This window comes from Entelurus aequoreus, linkage group LG26, assembly GCF_033978785.1.
Source record: "Entelurus aequoreus isolate RoL-2023_Sb linkage group LG26, RoL_Eaeq_v1.1, whole genome shotgun sequence".
NCBI classification, from domain to species: domain Eukaryota; kingdom Metazoa; phylum Chordata; class Actinopteri; order Syngnathiformes; family Syngnathidae; genus Entelurus; species Entelurus aequoreus.
Window position 1 is genome coordinate 2,496,571 of NC_084756.1, and position 21,906 is coordinate 2,518,476.

The 21,906-nt window shown below is 40.1% G+C and overlaps 1 protein-coding gene across 2 annotated transcripts in view; it reads right to left on the minus strand.

The window, feature by feature from the left end:
* LOC133643069 (membrane-associated guanylate kinase, WW and PDZ domain-containing protein 3-like) overlaps positions 1–21,906 on the minus strand; it is a 411,685-nt gene that overhangs the window by 144,862 nt on the left and 244,917 nt on the right. The gene's annotated exons all lie outside the window — the stretch shown is intronic.

The window sequence follows — 21,906 nt, forward strand, 5'->3', positions numbered from 1 at the left end:
GCCAATCATCGGTGCCAACTTCAATGCGGATCTCCGTCGCGCAAATGAAACGACGGTTGGTTCAGCCGTTGGCTGGGACTTCAAGGACACGGAGAAGCAACCAGGCACGTCCACTCATCGGCGGTGTGGACCAAAGTTATTTTACATTCATCAAAAAGGCAATTTGCAGTTCCAAATGAGAAAATCAGAGGGCCAGTCGAGACCGCGGGAGAACGTGGTCCTGACGGAGGATCACAATAAACGTCTCAATGTCACCTTCAGAAAGAAATATTATTCAAAATGACCGTTTGAAATTTTTATTGTGGCACTCCAGTGGAGCGTGCATCTCGTTAAGGGGCAACACTGGAGAAAGTCAAGGCCGAGATCTCCTGTCTCAGCCCTGAACCGAGGCATCTACCCCCCATGTCGGATATAATACCTTTCAGAACCAGTGGAATAACAAAAAAGATGTCTGCTTCATCATTGGTATGAATTATTTCTAACATGCATACAATAAAAAAAATGTGATCACAAAACTTGTAAAAATTTATTTAAAAAAGTTGCATCAAAGTAACAATTTTTTACTTATATACATTTCATTGAGGTGTGGTGTACTTAATTTGTTGTCTTCTTTCATTTTTGGACCATTGTTTTGAAAATTGAAAATTAATTTTGTTTTATCTTTAACTTATTACCAACTTTATAGTTTTAACAAACTAAAAAAAAAACGTAAGTTCACAAAACTTGTAAAATTTGATTGGAACATGTTGCGACAATTTTTTCAAGTTGCATCAAAGTAACATTTTTTAACTTGAATACATTTAATTTAGGTGTGGTGTACTTGATTTGTTGTCTTCTTTAATTTTTTTCGAACTTAATTTTTGGACTTTTTTTTGTAAATTTTGTTTTATTTTTAACTTATTACTAACTTAGTAGTTTTACCAAAAACGTAAGTTCACAAAAGTTGTAAAAAAAAGTTGCATCAAAGTACAAACCCCGTTTCCATATGAGTTGGGAAATTGTGTTAGATGTAAATATAAACGGAATACAATGATTTGCAAATAATTTTCAACTTATATTCAGTTGAATATGCTACAAAGACAACATATTTGATGTTCAAACTGATAAAACTTTTTTTTTTTGCAAACAATCATTAACTTTAGAATTTGATGCCAGCAACACGTGCCAAAGTAGTTGGGAAAGGTGGCAATAAATACTGATAAAGTTTAGGAATGCTCATCAAACACTTATTTGGAACATCCCACAGGTGTGCAGGCTAATTGGGAACAGGTGGGTGCCATGATTGGGTATAAAAACAGCTTCCCAAAAAATGCTCAGTCTTTCACAAGAAAGGATGGGGCGAGGTACACCCCTTTGTCCACAACTGCGTGAGCAAATAGTCAAACAGTTTAAGAACAACATTTCTCAAAGTGCAATTGCAAGAAATTTAGGGATTTCAACATCTACGGTCCGTAATATCATCAAAAGGTTCAGAGAATCTGGAGAAATCACTCCACGTAAGCGGCATGGCCGGAAACCAACATTGAATGCCGTGACCTTCGACATCAGTGTGTAAAGGATATCACCACATGGGCTCAGGAACACTTCAGAAACCCACTGTCAGTAACTACAGTTGGTCGCTACATCTGTAAGTGCAAGTTAAAGCTCTCCTATGCAAAGCGAAAGCCATTTATCAACAATATCCAGAAACGCAGCCGGCTTCTCTGCGCCCAAAATCATCTAAGATGGACTGATACAAAGTGGAAAAGTGTTCTGTGGTCTGACGAGTCCACATTTCAAATTGTTTTTGGAAATATTCGACATAATGTCATCCGGACCAAAGGGGAAGCGAACCATCCAGACTGTTATCGACGAAAAGTTGAAAAGCCAGCATGTGTGATGGTATGGGGGTGTATTAGTGACCAAGGCATGTGGAACTTACACATCTGTGAAGGCACCATTAATGCTGAAAGGTACATACAGGTTTTGGAACAACATATGCTGCCATCTAAGCGCCGTCTTTTTCATGGACGCCCCTGCTTATTTCAGCAAGACAATGCCAAGCCACATTCAGCACGTGTTACAACAGCGTGGCTTCGTAAAAAAAGAGTGCGGGTACTTTCCTGGCCCGCCTGCAGTCCAGACCTGTCTCCCATCGAAATTGTGTGGCGCATTATGAAGCGTTAAATAAGACAGCGGAGACCCCGGACTGTTGAACGACTGAAGCTCTACATAAAACAAGAATGGGAAAGAATTCCACCTGAGAAGCTTCAAAAATGTGTCTCCTCAGTTCCCAAACGTTTACTGAGTGTTGTTAAAGGGAAAAGCCATGTAACACAGTGGTGAACATGCCCTTTCCCAACTACTTTGGCACATGTTGCAGCCATGAAATTCTAAGTTAATTATTATTTGCAAAAAAAAATAAAAATGTTATGAGTTTGAACATCAAATATGTCTTTGTAGTACATTCAATTGAATATGGGTTGAAAAGGATTTGCAAATCATTGTATTCTGTTTATATTTACATCCAACACAATTTCCCAACTCATATGGAAACGGGGTTTGTAAAAAAAAAAAAAACTTATATACAGTTCATTGAGGTGCGGTGTACTTAATTTGTGGTCTTCTTTCATTTTTGTTCAACTTCATTTTTGGACCAATTTTTGGAAAATTTTACTTAATTTTGTTTTATCTTTAACTTATTACCAACTTTATAGTTTTAACAAACTAAAAAAAAAAAAGGAAGTTCACAAAACTTGTAAAAATCGATTGGAAAATGTTGCGACAGTTTTTCAGTAACAAAGTAACATTTTTTTACTTGAACACATTCAATTTAGGTGTGGTGTACTTAATTTGTTGTCTTCTTTAAAAAAATGTTAACTTAATTTTTTGACTTTTTTAAAAATTTTACTTAATTTTGTTTTATCTTTAACTTATTACCAACTTAGTAGTTTTACCAAAAAGATAAGTTCACAAAAGTTGTAAAAAAAAGTTGCATCAAAGTAAACATTTTTAACTTATATACATTTCATTTAGGTATGGTGTACTTAATTTGTTATCTTTCATTTTTGTCCAAATTAATTTTTGGACAATTTTTAGAAAATGTTACTTAATTTTGTTTTATCTTTAACTTATTACCAACTTAATAGTTTTAACACATAAAGAAACCTTAAGTTCACAAAATGTGTAAAAAAATGTTTGAAAAAAGTTGCGACAATTTTTTCAAGTTGCATCAAAGTAACATTTTTTAACTTCTTTTTTTTTTGAAAATGTTACTTAATTTAGTTTTATATATAACTTATTACCAACTTAATGGTTTTAACAAATTAAAAAAAAACTAAAACCCGGGTTCACAAAACTTGTAAAAAATGATTAAAAAAATTTGTATAAAAGTAAAAATTTTTAACTTCTATACATTTAATTTACGTGTGGTGTCTCGCCTTCCTGCATTCCCTCTGTTTCCTTGGCTGCCTCTTGGATCTCGACCTCCCGCTTGGACACGGACCTTCGACGCCTCGCTATAGCCCCCCGACTTCCTGCCTGCTCACGGATCTACGAGCCTGCCCTTTCCTTTTGGACTTCCCTCTCGCTCAACACTCCGGTAACACTCAACAGCTAATCTCCACACTTTGGATTCGTCACACTACATTTCCCTTGTTTATTTATATTATTATTTGTTATTTATATATATATATATATATATATATATATATATATATATATATATATATATATATATATATATATATATATATATATATATATATATAATAAAACATAGAGCTAAATACTATTTCCCCCTGTTGTCTGTGCCGTCTCCTCCTCTCTGTACATAACACTTATCGTCCGAAAAATACGGTACATTGTTTCTTAATTTTGGAATCCTGTTCATGAACCAATTAAGTTTGAAAATCGAGGTTGGACTGGATATTAGTAAGTACGTAAGACCTTGGTGAAAATGGCAACCATACAATAATTGTTTATTAAACAGGAAATTGATTGAGTTGGACCCTCCTTACAATCTCATACCTTACCCCCAGAGATTATTGACATTTTCAGCGTCTGAAGCAATTAGTGGTTAAGTGGTTTTTATTTACAGAACGTGACAACTTCACTGGTTGTTTTTTTTTTTTTTACAAAGTTTTCAGAAATTTGATTGAAAAATGTTGCAACAAAGTAACATCTTTTTACAGTGCACAAGTGAGAGTGTGTGTGTGTCGGCAGGGTGTCTGCACACAAGGAGGACAAATCAGCTTGTTGTTGTTATGTGGTTTTGGCTTTGTTTACTAAATAGAACGTTGCTCCATCACCCCCTCGTTATGTTTGTTAGACATAAGTACTGTTTAGCGCTTTTATTGTGTTCAAAGTGTACAAAATTGTACTAAAATATGGACTTTTGTCAAGGCTGTAACCCATTATTCATCTTTACTTTGTTTCTTATGGAGAGATTTTCTTCGAAACACACATTTTTCTATTTTGGAACATTTTTCTAGAACCAATTAAGTTTGAAAATCAAGTTTTGACTGTATATTAGTAAGTACCTAAGTCCTCGGTGAAAATGGCAACCATAAATAAATGTTTATTAAACAGGAAGTTGATTGAGTTGGACCCTCCATACAATCTCATACATCACCCCCAGAGATTATTGACATTTTCAGCGTCTGAAGCAATTAGTGGTTAAGTGGGTTATATTTACCATTTACACAACATGACAACTTCACTGTTTTTTTTTAATTAATTTTTTATAAAGTTTAAAGAAATTTGATTGGAAAATGTTGCAACAATTTTTTAAAGTTGCATCAAAGTAACGTTTTTACAGTGGACAAGTGAGAGTGTGTGTGTGTCGGCAGGGTGGCTGCCCACGAGGAGGACAAATCAGCTTGTTATTGTTGTTATGTGGTTTTGGCTTTGTTTACTAAATAGAACGTTGCTCCATCACCCCCTCGTTATGTTTGTTAGACATAAGTACTGTTTAGCACTTTTATTGTATTCAAAATGTACGAACTTGTACTAAAATATGGACTTTTGTCAAGGCTGTAACCCTTTATTCATCTTTACATTGTTTCTTATGGAGAGATTTTCTTCGATACACACATTTTTCTATTTTGGAACATTTTTCAAGAACCAATTAAGTTTGAAAATCAAGTTTTGACTGTATATTACTAAGTACCTAAGTCCTTGGTGAAAATGTCAACCATAAATAAAGGTTTATTAAACAGGAAGTTGATTGAGTTGGACCCTCCATACAATCTCATACATCTCCCCCAGAGATTATTGACACTTTCAGCGTCTGAAGCAATTAGTAGTTAAGATTGTGGCTTATTAAGTAACTTTATGTTGCCTTTCCTTGTTTTCCCCTCGCTAATTGGACAGTGATATTTCCTCGGCGCCCGGGGCCAATGATTAAGCGGACTCTTTGAAAGCCGGAGAAACATCAGAGAGGCTTCCGTCTCGACAGCGCGCCTCGGTAACGCACTTTTGTGTTTCTCGCAAGAAGCGCTTGACACCGCGTCTCGTTTGGGGCGAGGAAACGCCAGGCGGGGCCCGCTTCTCATTACCGACGTGTCTGAGTCCGGGCTTTGCTCTCAAAAATGTCCCCGGTAGCCCAATTACTTGAGCCACAGCCGCGTACCTGCCAAGTGTCCTCCCGGGCCATTATCCGGCACGACAGCGCGGCGTATCGCTCTCCGGCGGGCGAGGACATAATGAGGCCTCGCTCGCGTCGGCGTGAGAGTCGAGCAGGCGAAGACACTTTGGAGGAATTTGGGAAAAGTCAGCGGACATTTTAGTAGGGACACTTCAACGATCTAAGGCAGGGGTCACCAACGCGGTGCCGGCGGGCACCAGGTCGCCCGTAAGGACCAGATGAGTAGCCCGCTGGCCTGTTCTAAAAATAGCTCAAATAGCAGCACTTACCAGTGAGCTGCCTCTATTTTTTAAATTGTATTTATTTACTAGCAAGCTGGTCTCGCTTTGCCCGACATTTTTAATTCTAAGAGAGACAAAACTCAAATAGAATTTGAAAATCCAAGAAAATATTTTAAAGACTTGGTCTTCACTTGTTTGAATAAATTCATTAATTCTTTTACTTAGCTTCTTATAACTTTCAGAAAGACAATTTTAGAGAAAAAATACAACCCTAAAAATGATTTTAGGATTTTTAAGCACATATACCTTTTTACCTTTTAAATTCCTTCCTCTTCTTTCCTGACAATTTAAATCAATGTTCAAGTAAAAAAAAAAAAGTTTTATTGTAAAGAATAATAAATAAATTTTAATTTAATTCTTTATTTTAGCTTCTGTTTTTTCGACGAAGAATATTTGTGAAATATTTCTTCAAACTTATTATGATTCAAATTCAAAAAAAATATTCTGGCAAATCTAGAAAATCTGTAGAATCAAATTTAAATTTTATTTCAAAGTCTTTTGAATTTCTTTTAAAATTTTTGTTCTGGAAAATCTAGAAGAAATAATGATTAGTCTTTGTTAGAAATATAGCTTGGTTCAATTTGTTATATATTCTAACAAAGTGCAGATTGGATTTTAACCTATTTAAAACATGTCATCAAAATTCTAAAATTAATCTTAATCTGGAAAAATTACTAATGATGTTCCATAAATTCTTTTTTTAATTTTTTCAAAAAGATTCGAATTAGCTAGTTTTTCTCTTCTTTTTTTCGGTTGAATTTTGTTGAGTTTTGTTGAAATTGAAGATAAACTATGCTTCAAATTTTAATTTTTCGTGTATTCTCCTCTTTTAAACCGTTCAATTAAGTGTAAATATCATTAATGATTAATAATAACATAGAGTTAAAGGTAAATTGAGCAAATTGGCTATTTCTGGCAATTTATTTAAGTGTGTATCAAACTGGTAGCCCCTCGCATTAATCAGTACCCAAGAAGTAGCTCTTGGTTTCAAAAAGGTTGGTGACCCCTGGTCTAAGGACAAACAAAGATCATTCCTGGCTCCTGGAGGACGACAAAGTTGTGATAAATGTTGAGGTGGACCGAACTTCTACACGATGCTAATTTTCTTAATACAGAATCAGTGAAGTTGTCAGGTTGTGTAGATGGTAAATAAAAACAGAATACAATGATTTGAAAATCCTTGTCAACTTATATTCAATTGAATGGACTGCAAAAACAAGATATTTAAGGTTCAAACTGGTAAACTTTGTTATTTTTTGCAAATATTGGCTCATTTGTAATTTGATGCCTGCAACATGTTTACAGTCAAAGCTTGATTTTTTTTTTTAAACTTACGCCAGGCTTTATATTGCTCGCCACTCCAATATGAGGTATAATCAATAAAACATTGAATATTACAAGTATGTGAACTATTTCTACTTTGTTTACTTCCCTGACCTCCTATAAGGTTGTGTAATCTATCAGAGTAATCTAGCCATTAGGGTTGTCCCGATACCAACATTTTGGTACCGGTACCAGTACCAGGATGTATTTGGATACTTTTCTAAATAAAGGGGACCACAGAAAATGGCATTATTGGCTTTATTTTAACAAAAAATCTTAGTGTACATGAAACATATGTTTATTATTGTAATTTAGTCCTTAAATAAAATAGTGAACATACTAGACAACTTGTCTTTTAGTAGTAAGTAAACAAACAAAGACTCCTAGTAGTCTGCTGACGTATGCAGTAACATATTGTGTCATTCATACACATATTATTTTGTACACATTGTAAAGGACAAGCTGTAAAAATCGATTTTTAATCTACTTGTTCATTTACTGTTAATATCAATTTATTTTCCATTTCAACATGTTCCATCTACACTTCTGTTAAAATGTAATAATCACTTATTCTTCTCGTTTGATACTTTTCATTAGTTTTGGACGATACCGCACATTTAGGTATCGATCCGATACCAAGTAGTTACAGGATCATACATTGGTCATATTTTAAGTCCTCATGTGTCCAGGGACGTATTTGTATTTGTTTGACTTTATAAACATAACATAAATTTAAAAAAAGGGAAAGAATATTTTGTGGCGATAAAAAAATGTTCATGTAATCATGGTAGTATCGACTAGATACGCTCCTGTACTTGGTATCATTACAGTGGATGTCAGGTGTAGATCCACCCATGGCATTTGTTTACAATCAGGGGTGCTAGCTTGCTGTTAGCGGTTAGCTATTGTATCCTCCTACAGTGTGTAGTGAAACATGTTTAGCTATTCCTCGTCCTCCAGTGATAATGATACCTGTAAGAAACATACTTTGTCGCCATGGAGACAAAGATTAGTGATTTAAAGTTAAAGGTACCAATGATTGTCACACACACACTAGGTGTGGTTAAATTTGTCCTCTGCATTTGACCCATCCCCTTTTTCACCCCCTGGGAGGTGAGGGGAGCAGTGACAGCAGCAGTGGCCGCGCCCGGGGATAATTTTTGGTGATTTAGAAGTAGTGCGGATTAGTTGTTAGCTGCTAACTAGCTAGCCATGTCTTAAAGCACCTCTTCCTGAGGGTGTTTCAGTGTTATAACTTCACCTTTATCTTTACTTTTTACACCAAAATGCGTCCGTTCTCCCTTTTCTGTCTACACACTGTGTCTGCTTGTAAGTACTCCGTGTGTGTGCGCTGCCGAACACGCTCCTCTGCTCGTAAAACCAGCAACGTCACGACGTGCCGTCATGCCCGTAAAAAACAAAACAAAAACAAATGGGGAACTGGTATGTGGAGGGAAAGTGCGATCAGCGCGCCTGCAGGAGCAAAGGTCACCGCCGCTGTCCATTTTACTGAGGACGAGCACCAGCTGGCAGGTGACTAGATTTCCCAAGTGGTACGTGTTAATCTAATCATCTGTTGTCTTTTACAGTAAGCGGCGGGGGAGAGAGGATTGGGAGTGACGGCAACGTCACGACATGCTGAAAGACATTTAAAAAAGATCTTGTGAAAAACATTACAACTTTGTTAAACCTGCACGCTTGGCTCTTGTGCCGTGTCTACAGTGGAGCTGCTATGAAGCGACTTCCACATGGTACTTTTCAAACCGAGTATAGTACTGTATTTGATTCATTAGTACCGCGGTACTATACTAGTATTGGTATACCGTACAACCCTAAGGCCAGTGTTTCCCACTAATTCATTTATTTGTGGCGGCCCGCCACGAAAGAATTACGTCCGCCACAAATAAAAAATAAAAAAAATAAAACATTTTGTTTTTTGTTTTTGTCCTGTCCAGCTTCTCAGGCAAATCATATAGTTGATGTAGATGCCCATATAGGCTGTTCAGATTTACTTTACAAAAGAGAAGTGTAGGATACTTCTCTTGTTGCCTTATTTGTATTTTACCACTACTGTTTTCTGTTTATTTGTTACTGACTGTGGCAGGACACCTCTGCCTCTGTTTCACTTTATGTTGCTGGTAAATAATATGGTTGTAGTAGTAGGCTAAAGTTAAATGATTTAGTATGCATTAATTAAAGGGGCAGAGCTTTAAGAGACATTTTAGCTTTTATATTTTACAAGATATATTTTTTGTAAGAACCATGATTAATAAATATATTTCAGTGAATAACTTTTTGTTCAAAACTGTATATAAATATGTACATAAAGTGTTGTAATTATATTGTAAAATGGATGGATGGATGGACGTTTAAAACAAAAGTGTTATTAATTAGTAAGTATACATTTTTTGAGCCTTTTTAGAGAAAATCATATCATTGTAGTAAATTATGCAAATTACTCGATTATGTCATGGTGACCACGCCCATAGCCACGCCCCCGCCGCCACAGGTATCTTGGCAGTTTATGGGAAACGCTGCTAAGGCTTAGTATCAATAAGTTAATAACTGTTTTGTTTTGACTCTTTGGTGTTTACAGAAGTAACAAATAAAGTACAGTAATGGAACAATGACCCTGAAATGTCAAACGATGCTAAAAATGGCGAGATACCAAAAATAAACAAAGATGATGTCAAGGTCATTTAGTTGCTTTTTGGGAAATTCGTCTATTTAACTGTCATCTAAAATATGAAAATATAGCACAGCCCAACGAGGAGAAGGGGGAGGAGTTAGAGGTCAAACAACATGACGTGACGTGTTCTTTAACGTGGACCAGACACACACACACACAATGCTAATGTGTGTGTGTGTGTGTGTGTGTATGTGTGTGTGTGTGTGTGTGTGTGTGAGTGTGTGTGAAATAAGCTTGTTCAGCTCATGACTGATCTCAGCAGGGTGTCGAGGGAGCGTGCCACTGAGCTCTCAGTTCTCTCAGAGGCGGAACCCCGCCCCCCAAAAAAACTCATGTTTTGTCCTCTGCAGAGCTCCACATCGCGTTTTAAATGAGATGGAACGTGCCCAAGTGTGGACCGCTCAAAGGCTTAGAGCTAGCACGCACACACGCACACACACACGCACACACCTTTGCTCTTCACCTCTCACGACTCTCCGTATTCTCTCCTCGTTGTTCCGTCCTAAACTTGTTGATTTCCTAACACTGTGCCCTTGTGGTTCCAATAGCAGCTGTTTTCACAACAGGACCTTCCACAGTGGAAAATAAAGCGAGTGTTATGTTCCTTGCAGTCAGCGTTTTTCGTCGTTTTTTTTGTGTTTTCACCGTCTTTCATGACTTGTTTTGTAGATTGTCTCAGAACAGGTGTTGGGGGCGGAGTCAGGAGACGCACCTGGTGTGTGCTTCCTCCGCTTGCAAGTGTACCACTGTGTGTCGTGCTGCTGAGCTTCTGTTGTTTAGGGACGCCTCTGTTTGTGACTTGAACTGAGGTTCTTTGAACGCACCACAGTTATGTGTAATGGGATGCAGAGGCAAGATGTGTACATAATTGGTTTATTAATCTCGGGAAGGACAGTTCTTTGTAGAGTTTGTATGTATGTATATGTATATATATATATATATATATATATATATATATATATATATATATATATATATATATATATATATATATATATATATATATATATGTGTGTGTGTGTGTGTGTGTGGGGAGATGTGGCCAGCGCTGTCCATGGTGCTGAGGACAGAGCATCATCAGACGGGGGCGTGGCAGTGCTGACAGCGAGACACAGCTGGCAGGTGATTAGATTTCACAGGTGGTACGTGTTAATCTAATCATCTGGCGTCTTTAACAGTAAGCGGCCGGGGAGCAGGAGGTGAGAGAGGATACGGACGTGACTGAAAAGTCACATTCTGCTGGAGAAAGAATTGGACACAAATCTATGCACATTAAAAACTTTGTTAAAACTGCACGCTTGGCTCTTGTGCCGTGTCTACAGTGGAACTGCTAGGAGGCAACTTCCACAATATATATATATATATATATATATATATATATATATATATATATATATATATATATATATATATATATATATATATATATATATATATATATATATATACAGTTGTGGTCAAAAGTTTACATACACTTGTAAAGAACATAATGTCATGGCTGTCTTGAGTTTCCAATGATTTCTACAACTCTTATTTTTTGTGATAGAATGATTGGAGCACATACTTGTTGGTCACAAAAAACATTCATGAAGTTTAGTTCGTTTATGAATTTATTATGGGTCTACTGAAAATGTGAGCAAATGTGCTGGGTCAAAAGTATACATACAGCAACATACATTATCAATTTTGGTGATGTAGAAAAGTTACAATCAAATCAAATTAGCTTCATGGCATGGCCTTTTAACTTCATGTGAGTGATTATGATTGACGACACCTGTTGACTTCTTTAAATAGGGCTCATGTGATGCGGTCATTAGACTCGGTTACAAACGCCACAATGGGAAAGTCAAAGGAACTCAGCACAGATCTGAAAAAACGAATCATTGACTTGAACAAGTCAGGAAAGTCCCTTGGAGCCATTTCAAAGCAGCTTGAGGTCCCAAGAGCAACTGTGCAGACAAGTGTTGGTAAGTATAAAGTGCATGGCACAGTTTTGTCACTGCCACGATCAGGAAGAAAATGCAAGCTATCACCTGCTGCCGGGAGAAAATTGATCAGGATGATCAAGAGTCAACCAAGCTACCAAAAAGCAAGTCTGCAATGAATTGGAAGCTGCTGGAACACAGGTGTCAGTGTCCACAGTCAAGCGTGTTTTGCATCGCCATGGACTGAGAGGCTACCATGCAAGAAGGAAGCCATTGCTCCAGAAGCCACACCTTAAGGCTCGTCTAAAGTTTGCTGCTGATCACATGGACAAAGATAAAACCTTCTGGAGGAAAGTTCTGTGGTCAGATGAAACAAAAATGGAGCTGTTTGGCCACAATACCCAGCAATATATTTGGAGGAGAAAAGGTGAGGCCTTTAATCCCAGGAACACCATGTCTACCGTCAAGCATGGTGGTGGTAGTATTATGCTCTGGGCCTGTTTTGCTGTCAGTAGAACTGGTGCTTTACAGAGAGTAAATAGGATAATGAAAAAGGAGGATTACTTCCAAATTCTTCAGGACAACCTAAAATCATCAGCCCGGAGGTTGGGTCTTGGGCGCAGTTGGGTGTTCCAACAGGACAATGACCCCAAACACATGTCAAAAGTGGTAAAGGAATGGCTAAATCAGGCTAGAATGAATGTTCCACCTCAACAACATGGAAGCAGACCGTGAGATGAAAATCATGGTGGATAATGCCCGGTTACAGTACCAGCCCGTTCCCACATACCTCGGTGTGAAGCTTGACAGAACACTGACATTCAAACAACACCTGGACAGTGCCAAGGCAAAGACAAGTGCCCCTGCCGCCCTAATACGCCGCCTAGCCGGCACCACATGGGGAGCCACGATGAAGACACTGCACATGTCCACGCTGGCCCTGGTGTTCTCAGTCGCCGAGTACTGTGCCCCAGGTTGGTGCCGTAGCGCCCATGTAAAGAAGTTGGATGTCGCCCTCAACAGCGCCCTGCGGACCGTCTCCGAATGCCTGCGAGGGACCCCAGTAAACCAACTGCCCGGCCTCACTGGCATCGCCTTGGCAAACAGCAGACGAGAAGCAGCCACACTGGCCCTCTCACGAAAGGCACAGACCAGCGAATCCCACCTCCTCCATAAGATCGTCACAGAAACACTACGACGCGTGCGCCTTAAGTCAAGGCGCCCCTTTGCCATGCAAGCCCACGAGCTGGTCAGCACAACATCAGCTGATACTTCCAAGGCCACCTGGGTCAAGACGAGATGGAGGGAACAGTGGAAGTTAGCAGAACCATCTAGGAAGCAGTGGACAACCCTCAACCGCTTGAGGACCGGCGTCGGACGCTACGGAGGAGCGATGAAGAGGCGGGGATTTGCGGATAGTGCCTCCTGCGAGTGTGGGGACCTAGTTCAGACAGTAGAGCACATAGTCACTAGTTGCCCCAAACACCGGCCACCGAATGGAGAACAAGGTCTGATTGGCCCGGACGATGACACGTAGACCTGGCTCGCCTCAACAGAGCAGCAAGTCTAAAGACACACAACAGAAGAAGGCTAGAATGAAGGTTTTAGAATGGCTTTCCCAAAGTCCTGACTTAAACATGTGGGCAATGCTGAAGAATTGATTGATTGAGACTTTTATTAGTAGATTGCACAGTACAGTACATATTCCGTACAATTGACCACTAAATGGTAACACCCCAATAAGTTTGTCAACTTGTTTAAGTCGGGGTCCACGTTAATCAATTCATGGTAAGTCCATGTCAGAAAATCAACAAATTTAGCTGAACTGCACCAATTTTGTCAAGAGGAGTGGTCAAAAATTCAAGCAGAAGCTTGTGGATGGCTACCAAAAGCGCCTTATTGCAGTAAAACTTGCCAAGGGACATGTAAGCAAATATTAAAGGCCTACTGAAATGCGATTTTCTTATTTAAACGGGGATAGCAGATCCATTCTATGTGTCATACTTGATCATTTTGCGATATTGCCATATTTTTGCTGAAAGGATTTAGTAGAGAACATCGACGATAAAGATTGCAACTTTTGGTCGCTGATAAAAAAAGCCTTGCCTGTACCGGAAGTAGCGTGACGTCACAGGTTGAAGAGCTCCTCACATCTGCACATTGTTTACACCAGCAGCGAGAGCGATTCGGACCGAGAAAGCGACGATTACCCCATTAATTTGAGCGAGGATGAAAGATTCGTGGATGAGGAAAGTGACAGTGAAGGATTAGAGTGCAGTGCAGGACGCCAGGGTGTATCTTTTTTCGCTCTGACCGTAACTTAGGTACAAGGGCTCATTGGATTCCACACTTTCTCCTTTTTCTATTGTGGATCACGGATTTGTATTTTAAACCACCCCGGATACTATATCCTCTTAAAAATGAGAGTCGAGAACGCGAAATGGACATTCACAGTGACCTTTATCTCCACGACAATACATCGGTGAAGCACTTTAGCTTCGGAGCTAACGTGTTAGCATCGTGCTTAACTGCGGATAGAAACAGAAGAAATAAGCCCCTGACTGGAAGGATAGACAGAAGATCAACAATATTATTTTTACTTCTACTATCAGGAGACACCGAACCAAACCCTGGACCTGTAACCACACGGTTAATGCTGTCCAGCCTGGCGAAGCCTAGCAATGCTGTTGCTAACGACGCCATTGAAGCTAACTTAGCTACGGGATCTCGACAGAGCTATGCTAAAAACATTAGCTCTCCACCTACGCCAGCCCTCATCTGCTCATCAACACCCGTGCTCACCTGCGTTCCAGCGATCGACGGCGCGACGAAGGACTTCACCCGATCATCGGTGCGGTCGGCGGCTAGCGTCAGGTAGCGTGTCTGCTATCCAACTCAAAGTCCTCCTGGTTGTGTTGCTGCAGCCAGCCGCTAATACACCGATCCCACCTACAGCTTTCTTCTTTGCAGTCTTCATTGTTCATTAAACAAATTGCAAAAGATTCACCAACACAGATGTCCAGAATACTGTGGAATTATGCGATGAAAACAGACGACTTAAGCTGGCCACCGTGCTATTCCAAAATGTCTGTTTCAACCCGTGACGTCACGCGCAACCGTCATCATACCGAAAAGTTTTCAGCCGGATATTTCCCGGGAAGTTTAAAATTGCACTTTATAAGTTAACCCGGCCGTATTGGCATGTGTTGCAATGTTAAGATTTCATCATTGATATATAAACTATCAGACTGCGTGGTTGGTAGTAGTGGCTTTCAGTAGGCCTTTAACATTGCTGTATGTATACTTTTGACCCAGCACATTTGCTCACATTTTCAGTAGACCCATAATAAATTCATAAAAGAAGCAAACTTCATGAATGTTTTTTGTGACCAACAAGTATGTGCTCCAATCACTGTATCACAAATATATAAGAGTTGTAGAAATGACTGGAAACTGAAGACAGCCATGACATTATGTTCTTTACAGTACAACATCCTCATTAAAAGTGCTGGGTTGAAAGAGTGACCTTTGTTTGGCAAACACTTCAAAGAAGTAACACTTGATAGCAGAATTTCATATCCTTTGACGTCAACTTAGGTTTTATCCCAGCTGAGGCAACATGGGTCGTAAATGTCCCGCCAAAGAAACGGTGACAGTAAAACAAGGTCGTCAAAGGGTAATTGAAACGCGGCGAGGAAGGTGACGGATGAGAACATGAGAGTGAGCGAGTGAATGATGGCGGTGGATTCATTAAGGTGGTGACTCAAGCAGGGAATGAAGAGTCGGGCGCGTGTGGTCCTGCCCCGTGGTGATGGACGCCGCCTACGGGCCGTAAAACCTCAACGAGCGCCACAGTGGAACACGAGAAGGAGAACAGGAAGTGCGTTTGCACATGCAAATGCGTGTGTCTGTTTGTGCGCCTTTGGGTAAGAAAACTCCACATAAACATTATTTATTTTCTTCTAACACTAACAGGAGGTCCTTGTCCACCGCAAGAACTCTCCTAGGAACTTTCCCCTGTTTCCACCAAAAACTACCCGGGTAGATTTGGTTCTTCATGAACCTTTCAGAGTTTATTGTTGTTTATTATTTTTACAAACTTCATTTCGACACGCAAAGTGGACAGACTCTTTTAAAACTTATTCATGGAGCAACGACCTCAGCTGCTTACTGCTCTGACTTTGTGGGATAAATGTGAAATAAAGGAGGCAGCACACGAGTGGAACGGAGGTAAATAACAACAAATATGAACTATTTACTTTATTACATGTTGTAATAAAGTGACACTCCATTTGTGTAGTTGTTAGCCTCAACCCCAGTGAACAGAATGCTAATGCTAACAAGCTAACGCTAAAGCCGATGTGTTTGTGTTGTCGGCGGCATTTATTGTTTATATATTGTTATTTACAGATAAACACTGACATTATTTATATATTGTTGATTACTGATAAACGTTGACATTTATTATGTATATATTGTTATATATTGTCTGTGGAAGAGTTGCGTGCTTGTTGGGAAACGACAGACTGGGAGGCAATTGGAGCAGCCACAAACAATCTGGACGAGTATACGGACACTGTGACCTCATACATACAGTTCAATGAGGCGCGCATCATTCCAACGCGCACCAGGGTTTGTTATAACAACGACAAGCCCTGGTTCACACCCAAGCTCCGACAGCTGCGCAAGAAGAAGGAGGCTGCGTGGAGAAGCGGGGACCGAAGTACATACAGAGAAGCGAAGTACCACTTCACCAGGGAAGTGGAGAAAGCTAAATCTGTGTACTCTAACCGTCTACAAGAACAGTTCCGCTCCAATGATTCTGCGGCAGTTTGGAGAGGTCTAAGGGCCCTTACGAACTATAAGCCCAAAACCCCCCAGGCCCTGAATGACCGGACTCTCGCTCAGGGCCTCAACACACATTACTGTCGTCATGAACGGCCTTCAGCTCATCAAAGCCATGCTCCCCCCACCATCACCCTCCCCACCAATGCCAGCACATCATTAAAGGAGTTAAAGGACTCAAAGGACTCCAATGACATCACAGGACTCCAAAAACACAATAAGACTGTAAAGACCCTCTCCATTAAAGAAGAGGATGTACGCCGGCAGTTCTTGAAGCTGAATACGCGGAAGGCCCCCGGGCCGGATGGTGTCTCCCCCTCCACTCTCAGACACTGTGCGGACCAGCTGGCTCCTGTCTTCACTGACATTTTTAACACCTCTCTGGAGCTATGCCGCGTGCCGTCCTGCTTTAAGACCTCTACCATTGTCCCTGTCCCCAAGAAAGCACTGATCACAGGACTAAATGACTACAGGCCGGTCGCGCTGACGTCTGTGGTCATGAAGTCCTTTGAGCGCTTGGTCCTGCCCCACCTCAAGGACATCACCGCCCCCCTCCTGGACCCACTGCAGTTCGCCTACAGAGCCAACAGGTCTGTGGATGATGCAGTGAACCTGGCCCTCCACTTCATCCTGGAGCATCTGGACTCCCCAGGAACCTACGCTAGGATCCTGTTTGTGGACTTCAGCTCTGCCTTCAACACCATCCTCCCTGGACTGCTACGAGACAAGCTCTACCAGCTCAGCGTGCCCGACTCCCTCTGCAGTTGGATTAATGACTTCCTGACAGACCGAAGACAGCACGTAAGGCTGGGGAAGATTGTCTCGGACAGTCGAACCACAAACACTGGTACTCCTCAGGGCTGTGTACTCTCCCCCTGGCTCTTCTCCCTGTATACAAACTGCTGCACCTCCAGTCACCAATCCGTAAAACTGCTCAAGTTTGCGGATGACACCACCCTCATCGGGCTCATCTCGAATGGCGATGAGTCCGCCTACAGGAGAGAGGTGGACCGGCTGACGTCCTGGTGCAGCCTCAACAACCTGGAGCTGAACGCCCAGAAAACAGTGGAGATGATCATGGACTTCAGGAAAGTCACAGCCCCACCATCCCCCCTCACCCTGATTGATTCTCCCACCCCCGTCCCCATTGTGGACTCCTTCCGTTTCTCGGGCACCACCATCACCCAGGACCTCAAGTGGGAGCTGACCATCAGCTCCCTCATCAAGAAGGCCCAGCAGAGGATGTACTTCCTGCGGCAGCTGAGGAAACTTAAGGTGCCGACCGAGATGCTGGTGCAGTTTTACTCAGCCATCATAGAGTCCATCCTGACCTCCTCCATCACAGTGTGGTTCCCCGGCGCCACAGTCCAGGATAAGAATAGACTGCAACGCATCATACGTGCTGCGGAGAAGGTGATTGGCTGCAAGCTCCCATCCCTCCAGGACTTGTTCTCCTCCAGGACCAGGAGGCGTGTGGGTCGGATCACAGCTGACTCTTCTCACCCTGGACACACACTATTCTCCCCTCTCCCCTCAGGCAGGAGACTACGCTCCATCCAGACCCACACCTCCCGCCACCTGAACAGTTTTTTCCCCTCGGCCATCAGGCAAATGAACAAGAACTCCTAACAGCAGCTCCTTCAATTCCTTGAATCCCTTCTAAGTCTATCTGATAGCTCAGTCACAGTTCTTTTTATACCAAATATGTGTTATATGTGTTTTATGTCGCACGTTTGCACCAAGAAAAATTCCTAGTTTGTGAACCCGTTCTCAAACAATGGCAATAAAACTATTCTATTCTGATTATTTACAGATAACCACTGACATTTGTTATTTATATATTGTTATTTACAGATAAACACTGACAATTATATATTATTTACAGATGAACACTGACATTATTTATACATTGTTATTTACAGATAAACACTGGCATTTAATATTTATATATTGTTATTTACAGATAAACACTGACATGTAATATTTATATGTTGTTATTTACACAAACTGACATTTGTTATGTATATATTATTTACTGATAAACACTGACATTATCTATGAATTGTTATTTACATAAAATCACTGAAATTTATTATTTATATATTATTTACTGATAAACACTGACATGTATTATTTAAGTATTGTTATTTACAGATCAACACTGACATTTATATATTGTTATTTACAGATAAACACCGACATTTATTATTTAAATATTGTTATTTACAGATAAACACTGACATTTATGATTTAAATATTATTTACAGATCAACACTGACATTTATTATTTATATATAATTTATAAATAATCACTGACATTTATTATTTATATATTATTTACAGAGAAACAATGACATGTATTATTTATGTATTTTTATTTACAGATCAACACTGAGATTTATTATTTATATATTGTTATTTACATATAAACACTGACATTTATTATTGACATATTGTTATTTACAGATAAATATTAATCTAATTTCCGCTCGGGGATTAATAAAGTACTATCTAATCATTAGATAGAAATTACATTAATATTTATCTGTAAATAACAATATGTCAATAATAAATATCAGTGTTTAGATTAGATTCTAATCTAATCTAAGACCTTCTGGAGGTCTGTATATATTTTTATCTACAGGTAAAGACTAACATGTATTATTTGTATATTGTTACTTACAGATAAACACTGACATTTATTATTTATGTATTGTTATTAACAGATAATAAACACTGACATTTATTTATATATTGTCATTTACAGATAAACACGGAAATGTATTATTTATATATTGCTATTAACAGATAATAAACACTGACATTTATTATTTATATATTGTTATCTATAGATAAACACGGACATTTATTATTTATATAATATTTAGTAACGTGCAAAGGTTTGTTTATTCCAGCAATTATATTTACAAGGTAAAACTAAAATATGACACAAGCTCATAAAATGCAACTCCAGATATTTCAAGAGTTTTTTGATGATTGATGGTCATGTTTGGCAGTTTATGAAAACCTTGAATTGAAAATCTCAGAAAATGTTAGGTTTTCAAAAGCTGTAATGCTATCATAACGCAATCCAGCTAGCGTTGTTAACATGAGCTAATATGCCAACACGTTTACTAGTGTTTGTGTTAGTTAATCGTGTTCGGGGCGGTATGGCTCGGTTGGTAGAGTGGCCGTGCCAGCAACTTCAAGGTTCCAGGTTCGATCCCCGCTTCCGCCATCCTAGTCACTGCTGTTGTGTCCTTGGGCAAGACACTTTACCCACCTGCTCCCAGTGCCACAAACACTGGTTTAAATGTAACTTAGATATTGGGTTTCACTATGTAAAAGCGCTTTAAGTCACTAGAGAAAAGCGCTATATAAATATAATTCAATTCAATTCAAATTCAATATTATTAACTTACAACGACATTCTTTTTGTATTGTTTCACTTTCACAAATTCCTCAGTAAATTCACCAAAACGTCACCGTGGAGTTATTGAGTCTGTTTAACTGATTGGAGAGCTAGCTTGCGCACCTTGTGGGTCCATGACCATGACTTCTGTTTTGTTTGATCAACCGTTTTACTGCCGTATTACAGACACCAGTTGGACACAATTAAGGTATGTAAATAAACATTTACAAAATATGTGTGTAAATAACTCATTTCACAACGTATATATCTGCGACTTATAGTCTGGTGAGGCTAATATATTGATTTGTCTTCGCTGACGACCATGATACAATCAAAGCAAAGACACTGAATAGGTGTGTTATTGTTTGTGCTTTGGTGCCATCTTTTGGACGAGGTTGCACGTTGCAGGTGCTGCATTGCCCTTCTGTTTATACAACTTTGAACCGGAAGTAAAAGTGTCGTTCAGTGGGTTTGTGGTTAGAGTGCCCGCCCTGAGATCGGTAGATCGTGAGTTCAAACCCCGGCCGAGTCATACCAAAGACTATAAAAATGGAACCCATTACCTCCCTGCTTGACACTCAGCATCAAGGGTTGGAATTGGGAGTTAAACCACCAAAATTATTCCTGAGCGTGGCCATTGCTGCTGCTCACTGCTCCCCTCACCTCACAGAGGGTGGAACAAGGGGATGAGTCAAATACAGAGGGTAATTTACCTAGTGTGTGTGACTATCAGTGGTACTTTAACTTCTGTCTTCTTGCTGTCCATAGCGTTTCTACTTGTATGGACTCTTCATTCATCACTGCAAGCAAGGTTTGTGAGTTTTACAATATAACTAAAACAATTATTACTTACGAAACCGTCCCATGTGTGCTGTCTGTAGGAGTGTTTTCATGCGTATTTGTACGTGCTATAGTAATGTAATGAAGCTAGCGTCGTTAGCATGAGCTAATATGCCAACAAGGTATAACTAATAAGGTATGTAAATAAACATTTACAAACGTTTTGGTACCAGTATATATCTGCGGCCTATAGTCAAATGTGGCTAATATACGTTAAAATATTTAGATTTTTTTCCCAAAATTGGTGGGTGCAACTTATAACTTCAAGACCCCTACCATTGTCCCTGTCCCCAAGAAACCAAGGATCACAGGACTTAATGACTACAGGCTGGTGGTGCTGACGTCCGTGGTCATGAAGTCCTTTGAGCGCTTGGTCCTGCCCCACCTCAAGGACATCACCGCCCCCCTCCTGGACCCACTGCAGTTCGCCTATAGAGCCAACAGGTCTGTGGATGATTGCAGTGAACCTGGCCCTCCACTTCATCCTGGAGCATCTGGACTCCCCAGGAACCTACGCCAGGATCCTGTTTGTGGACTTCAGCTCTACCTTCAACACCATTCATGGACTGCTACGAGACTAGCTCTGCAGTTGGATCGATGACTTCGTGACAGACCGAAGACAGCACGTGCGGCTGGGGAAGATTGTCTCGGACAGTTTAACCACGAACACTGGTACTCCTTAGGGCTGTGTACTCTCCCCCTGGCTCTTCGCCCTGTATACAAACGGCCGCACCTCCAGTCAACAGTCCGTAAAGCTGCTCAAGTTTGCGGATGACACCACCCTCATCAGGCTCATCTCGGATGGCGATGAGGCCGCCTACAGGAGAGAGGTGGACCGGCTGACGTCCTGGTGCAGCCTCAACAACCTGGAGATGATCATGGACTTCAAGAAAGTCACAGCCCCACCATCCCCCCTCACCCTGATTGACTCCCCCACCCCCGTCTCCATTGTGGACTCCTTCCGT